Source organism: Cebus imitator, unplaced genomic scaffold, assembly GCF_001604975.1.
Source record: "Cebus imitator isolate Cc_AM_T3 unplaced genomic scaffold, Cebus_imitator-1.0 Scaffold322, whole genome shotgun sequence".
Taxonomy (NCBI): Eukaryota; Metazoa; Chordata; class Mammalia; order Primates; family Cebidae; genus Cebus; species Cebus imitator.
The window spans coordinates 246,326-252,561 of NW_016107637.1; the positions used below are offsets into that span (position 1 = coordinate 246,326).

Genomic DNA, 6,236 nt, shown 5'->3' on the forward strand with positions numbered 1-6,236 from the left:
AAAAAAAAAAAAAAAAAAAAAAAGAAAAAAGAAAAAAGAAAAAAAAGAAAAGAACCATAAAAAGCTAGAAAAAATATAGGTTGATATTTTGTCATGTCTCAGTATAGGAACTGACTCTCTAAGAACAAAATGAGCCATAAATCAATGTATTTTACTGCATGAAAATAAATACATCCCTAATGCAACATAGCATCCTGGACTGGATCCTGGAACAGAAAAAAAGGACATTCATGGAAAAACTGATGAAACCCAAACGGCATCCATACTTAGTTAATGGTGTTGTACCAATTTAATTTCTCAGCTTTGACAAACATACCACAGTTACATAAGCTGCTGACATCAGGGGAGGCCGGGTGAAGGGCGTGTGGGATCTCTCTGTACTGTCTACAACTTTTCTGTAAACCTAAAACTGTGCTAAAAGACAGATTGCAATACAAATAAAACCACAAAGCAAGTGACGAGCTGGGGAGGCTGCGCGACCAAGCTCTACCATCCTAAATCTACTAAGAGTGTTCACAAATCTTGGCCCAGTTTCTGCATTCCCTAGCTCCTCTCATCAGAATATCAGCTCCGTGGAGGACGGAAACTCTGTGTTTGTTCACTGCTGTGTCCCTGGTGTCGGGAAGAGTTCCTAACACATACCAGGCACTCGGTAAATATTTGCTGCGTAAACCAATGGACCACAAAAACCCGACAGGAAAACGGTGGAAAGATACGACCAGGCAATTCATGTTACAAAAGAATAAAAGCCAATGGCCAAAAATGCTTTTAAAAATGTTTAGTTTCATCAACAAATTCAAGCTAGTTCCACCTGTTCAACAAATTCAAGACATTTCCATTTAAAAATACTGACAAAGCATTTTTAAAACCACAGTGTGCAGTGCGGGAGGTTTGGTGAGATGGGCACCCTCACACAGTCCCGACAGCCACCTTTCTCTAAAAGCATTTGTGTCTTTATCTTCGCAATCCCCTTCTCCCTAGAAGAGGATTGTGAGAAAAGCAAACTCTGAGGTTAGCACCTGCTAGGAGGTGTCGGTTGTGTGCCAGCTCTTCCTCCAAGCTGCCGTCCTGCACACACTGCCTCCACCTGGCTCGCCTCCTCCTCATTCTTGTCCTCGGCAACTCTTCCTCCTTTCAACACTCAGCTCACACACACGGAGAATATTTGAAAGGTCAGAAGAAGCCAAATGGAACTTATACCTAGTATAGACATTTCTTTACAACTTCCTTTACAATGACAATCATTTTCACTGTGGGCCCTGGCAGGGACAGCCAATTGCCCACACAGTCTCCATTCCCCTGTCCTTCCTTAAGAGAAGTCCTGTTATGCTGTGGGGACCAAATGGGACCTGCCACCAAGCCCTGATTCCCGGCCTCTCTTACTAATGGGGTGACCATCGAGAGGTGAGTGGAAGTTGCTGGGTGGTGATTCCTGGAAAACTCTGGAGGAGGCGCCCATTCAGCCAGGACTCTGGTATGTTCCTCCAACTTTCTTCTTTCTGCCTGGAGATAATAGCTAGAGCTCGGGCAGCCTTCATGGACCATGAGACTCAGATGAAAGCCAGGTGCCAAGCATGGCAGAGCACACAGGCGGGCGGAGCAGGGCACTCTGGTGACTGCCAGCTGCCCACCTCCCGCTTCTGGTCTGCTCATCAGGAGCAAATGCAAGCCTTCACCTTGCCAAAGCCTCTGCTGATTGAGCAGCCAAAAGCAAGTCCTGCCTCGTGTATGCTCATGCTAATAACCAATGATTTTATCCTGCAGATTTTAATCAAGAAGTATACCTTTGATTATTAAATGGGGAAATGTACATTTTCTGTTGTCGTTGAGCCTTTGTGGGAAGACTTTTCGGCTTGTCCCATGAGGTCCGTGCTCCTGGTGGTGGCTACATAAAACACAGACAGAATGTGCCTGGGGACATTAATAGCCATGCCTATCAAATGCCCACATAGTCTGCCCTGTGCCTCCCTGCACTTCTTCCAGGTAGGACTGGAGCCCACCTCTCAGCTCCCCTCTTCACTTGCTACTTGCAAATTCTCACCAAGATCGTCCCATCCCACCCCTAATAATATGTCCCCAAACCAAGCCCTAAAGGTGGGAATTGATCCTTCCCAAGCACAGCCCGGAAGCTTCTTCCAACCCCTAAGAGGGTAGCTGGGAGCTATAAATAGAGCCAAGTCATTACTTAATCTCTGTGGTGTTTTAATAAGATTGGGAAAAAAAAGAGAAGGGGCCAGCTTTGATTAGCGCTCCGCTTGGGTTTCTGTTTTGCGCGCTGCACTGTGAGCGGGTGCCAGCATTCTGGAGCCCCCCTCCCCTCCAGCCTGGAGCCCTGGAAAATGAATTCCTGTCTGGGTGGGTCATCCAGGGACAAGGCCTGTTGTGTTCCTCTGGAATCATCTTTGAGGCATGGACACAGATCTTTGCCCTGAGGTGTCCTCATTTGTCCCACTCGCCCTGGTTCTTGGTTCTCTGCCTGGTCTGTTTTCGTTCAGTCATCAGCACCTGCTAGGCACGAGCTGTGGGCCAGGGCAAAGGTCAGGAGCCCCCTGCTGCCCTCACTGCCAGCGTCCTCATCTCCTTCGCAGCCTCTCAGAGCACCAGGAGTGGCCGTCAGTGCACTCACTTGTCTGTCTGTCCTGAGAGGGTGGGCAGCCCTGGGCGGGGGTTGGGGGAACTTGTACTTGCTCCCCAGGTCCCAGCACAATGTCTTCACCCAGAGCAGTAGCTGAAGACGGGGGACTGAATGTAACTGAAATGACCATGCCCTTCCGAGGCCAGGTGCCTCTGCTCACCTGCTGTCTCCTCCACCCTGCTCGAATCCATCTTTCCCAAACCCACCAGCTTCCCACTCCTAAAGCCTAACAGCTAGCCCCTTAACCTGGGCTTCCTGACTTCCAGGTGGGCTCTGCCCAGCCCTCCAACCTCATTTCCCAGAACCCGCCTCCAGAAGCTTGGGCTCACGCCCTGCGGCCTCCTCACTGGCTCATAGGCCTTTGCGTTTCAGAACCACAGAGCTAGATGGGATTTAAAAATCACTGGGGAAACTGAGGCCTAGAGCGGGGAAGTGGCCTGCCCAGGGTCACGCAGTGACTTATTATTGTCAGAGTAGAGATGTGGCCACAGGTCTCCTAGGTTCTGGCTCCCTGTCCCAGGATGCCTGCGTTCTCTCCCTGTAGCCTGGCTCTCTGACCAGGAAACTGTGAGAGCGGGGCCCGACACCCAGCTGTGAGAACAACTTGCCTGAGGGCTGAGGGCGGGTTGGGTAGGGCTGGGGCGGGGGCTCTAAGCAGCAGGATCAATTTTCACCACAGAAAAGCAACCAAGAGCAGGAAACACTCTGGAACATTTGACGGTGACACGTGTGTCTGATCCAGAGCTGCGCAGCCCTGAGCAGGGCAGGCAGTGGTGAGGAGGGCAGTACCGACAACTCCTTCCCCCACGTGGAGAAGCCATCCTGAATCATAAGACCCAAGAAACCATGAATCACAGTTACCAAACCCTAGAAATAATGGGTCTTGGAGACGAGGTTCCTCTTTCCTCGGCTTCTAGGAGATCATTCTCCCAGTTCTCTGCCTGCTGCCCTGCTTGCCTCTGCTCTGTTTGCTATGCAAGCCCTCAGTGCAGCCGTGAGTCAAGGCCCGCCCCAGGCCTCTGCACCTGCTTGCTGGGCGCATTCTCCCTGGGCCATCCCAGCTCCTCCTGGGGCTTCAGACCCCAACTCCACTGATGTCCCTGAACCCCACGTGTGCATTCAGCAAACTCTACGCATCCACTCAGTGCCAGGTGCTGTTCTAGGCTCCAGGATACAGCAGGGAACAGATGTTAAAGAGCCAGGCTTCACAGGGCATATGGCATTCTAGTGGAGGTGGGAGAAAAAGAAAGAAACACAGAGATGTGATCATGTTGGGTGGTAATAAGGGTGATGAGGAAAAATGACACAAGGGAAGACGACAGAGAGACAGAACCTGGGAGGCCCCAGGAGAGGCGACACCCAGGAGAGATGACACCCAGGAGAGATGTAAATGGAGTGAGGCAAAGAGGTGCACACTTTCTGCAGGAAGGGCCACCCAGAGAGGTGGCAATGACACCCAGATGGAAAGGACAGTGAGGTGGGTGGGGCTGGAGCCAGGGCAGGGAAGGGGAGAGTCGGGGCAGAGATCAGAGGCTGACGTGTGCCAGGAAGGGCCTGTAAGCCACAGTTCAGGCTATGACTTTGTCGCCATACGCTGGGTTGTGAGCAGGTTTTGAAAAGGATGCCTCTGGCTGCAGTGCTGAGAACAGACCACAGGAAGCAGAGAGGAAGCGCAGCCAGGCTGGACGCCGTGGTGGGAGAGGCAGGGGAGGTGGAAGGGCCATGGTCTGGCATTTGGTTTTCAAGGTAGAGCTCACAGGATTTGCTGAGGAATTGGCTGCAGGATGTGAAAGAATGAGAGATGTCAGACCAAGACAGGCAGCACTGAGAAAAGGGAAGGTTTTTGGAGAAATCCAGAGTTGAGCTTGGGCCTGTCACCTCTGAGATGCCTCCAGCCACTTTCTGTGAGAATCCGGAACTCAGGAGAGAGGTTTCCAGGCTGGAGGTTAAATCTGGAAGTCCCAGAGTCCAGAACGTGTTCAAAGCCCTGGTACTGAATGAAGTCTCGCCAGCCAAGTAAGCACACCAGAACAGACTTGCCTGAGTCTCTTTCTGGCTCCAGACCCTACAGTTGACAGCCATGCAATAGGAACAGCATGGCAAGCATTTTAATGATCCTTAGTTCATCACACACTCTAAAGGGTAAGAGAGAAGCTGAAGATTCTCCTGGAGGAATGAAGGGAGTGGGGGACTGACTGCATCGATGGCCCCAGTATCTAGACTCCGTTTGCCTTGGAACTTCAGGGTGGCCCCTTCCCACCCTGAGTCTGGGCTTGGTCACCTGACTTGCTTTGGCTAAGAGAAGAGGACATTAGTGGATTTGCTGAAAGCAGAGGCTTCAGAGACATTTGCATGTTTTGATTTCCTCTCTTGTTCCTCCATCTTCGTTATATAAAAAAAAATGTGGCCAGGCATGGTGGCTTATGCCTATAATCCCAGCACTCTGGGAGGCTGAGGCGAGTGAATCATGAGATCAGGAGTTCGAGACCAGCCTGGCCAACATAGTGAAACCCTGTCTCTACTAAAAATACAAAAAATTAGCTGGGCGTAGTGATGGGAGCCTATAATCCCAGCTACTCAGGAGGCTGAGGCAGGAGAATTGATTGAACCTGGGAGGTGGAGGTTGCAGTGAGCCAAGATGGCACCACTACACTCCAGCCTGGGCAACAGAGTGAAACTGCACCTCAAAAAAAAAAAAAATGCCTAGGCTAGCTCTCTCCTGGAATCCTGTCACCACCATAAAATCTAGTCTAGTCTGCTAGAGCACAAAGATGGCAAAGAGTGTAACTGAATCATCTCAGCCAGGACACCCCTAGACCAACCACTTCTGTGGGTTCTCTGGAGCCCCTCCTCACTCTCTCACATCTCTCATCTGCTGTCCCCTGGACTCAGGCAATCTCTGTTCCATCTGGCTGGTTGAGCCACCAGCTGCCTGCAAACACATGAGTGAGCTCAGTCCAAATCAGCAGAACTTTCCAGCTGACCTGTAGACTTGTGGCTGTCATTTTAAGCTGATAAGTGTTGGGCTTGTTTGTTACACAGCAGTAACTAGCTAATACAGGGAATGAGAGTTTCTTTTGAGAGTGGGTGGGAGCCTGTGTGTACACATCTATCCCCATGGGGGAGGAAAAGAATGCTTCTCCATAAATTTAAGCCAAGAGAACTATTCAGAGACCTTGGCTTGAGTCTCCCAGGATTTGAGGAATGTAGGGGCTGGTGCCTGACTCATGTCCAAAGGCCCTGGGAAAGGCCAGCACTTCCAACAGGGATATGTATGCATCCCATGGGCCAGATATGACCCAACAGGGTCACCCAGAGGGGTGAGGTGGCCCCAGCAGAGGAGTCAACCAGAGCCCAGGTTGAGGGAGGACAGTGTAAGTAGTCAGATGGAACAGAGATTGCCTGAGTCCAGGGAACAGCAGGTGAGAGATGTAAGAGGAGTGCCAGAGAACCCACAGAAGTGCTCCTGGAGAGACACGACCACCTCCCCGCCTTCCCCTCCCTTAGAAGGGCAGTGGCTCCTGCTTCCACCGGCAGCCCCAGCTTCCCCGTTGCAGCCCCAGCTTCCCCGTTGCAGCCCCAGCTTCCCCGTTGCAGCCCC

General features: G+C 51.3%; 2 protein-coding genes across 4 annotated transcripts in view; one reads left to right on the forward strand and one right to left on the reverse strand.

Moving 5' to 3' along the window:
- The window catches only part of PODN (podocan), a 39,650-nt gene extending 38,493 nt beyond the window's left edge, over positions 1 to 1,157 (forward strand). The window contains exon 11 of the transcript XR_005196318.1: positions 1,146 to 1,157. The gene's annotated coding sequence lies outside the window, so the exon portion shown is untranslated. The remainder of the gene's footprint in view (positions 1 to 1,145) is intronic.
- The window catches only part of SLC1A7 (solute carrier family 1 member 7), a 48,328-nt gene that overhangs the window by 13,329 nt on the left and 28,763 nt on the right, over positions 1 to 6,236 (reverse strand). The window lies entirely within an intron of this gene.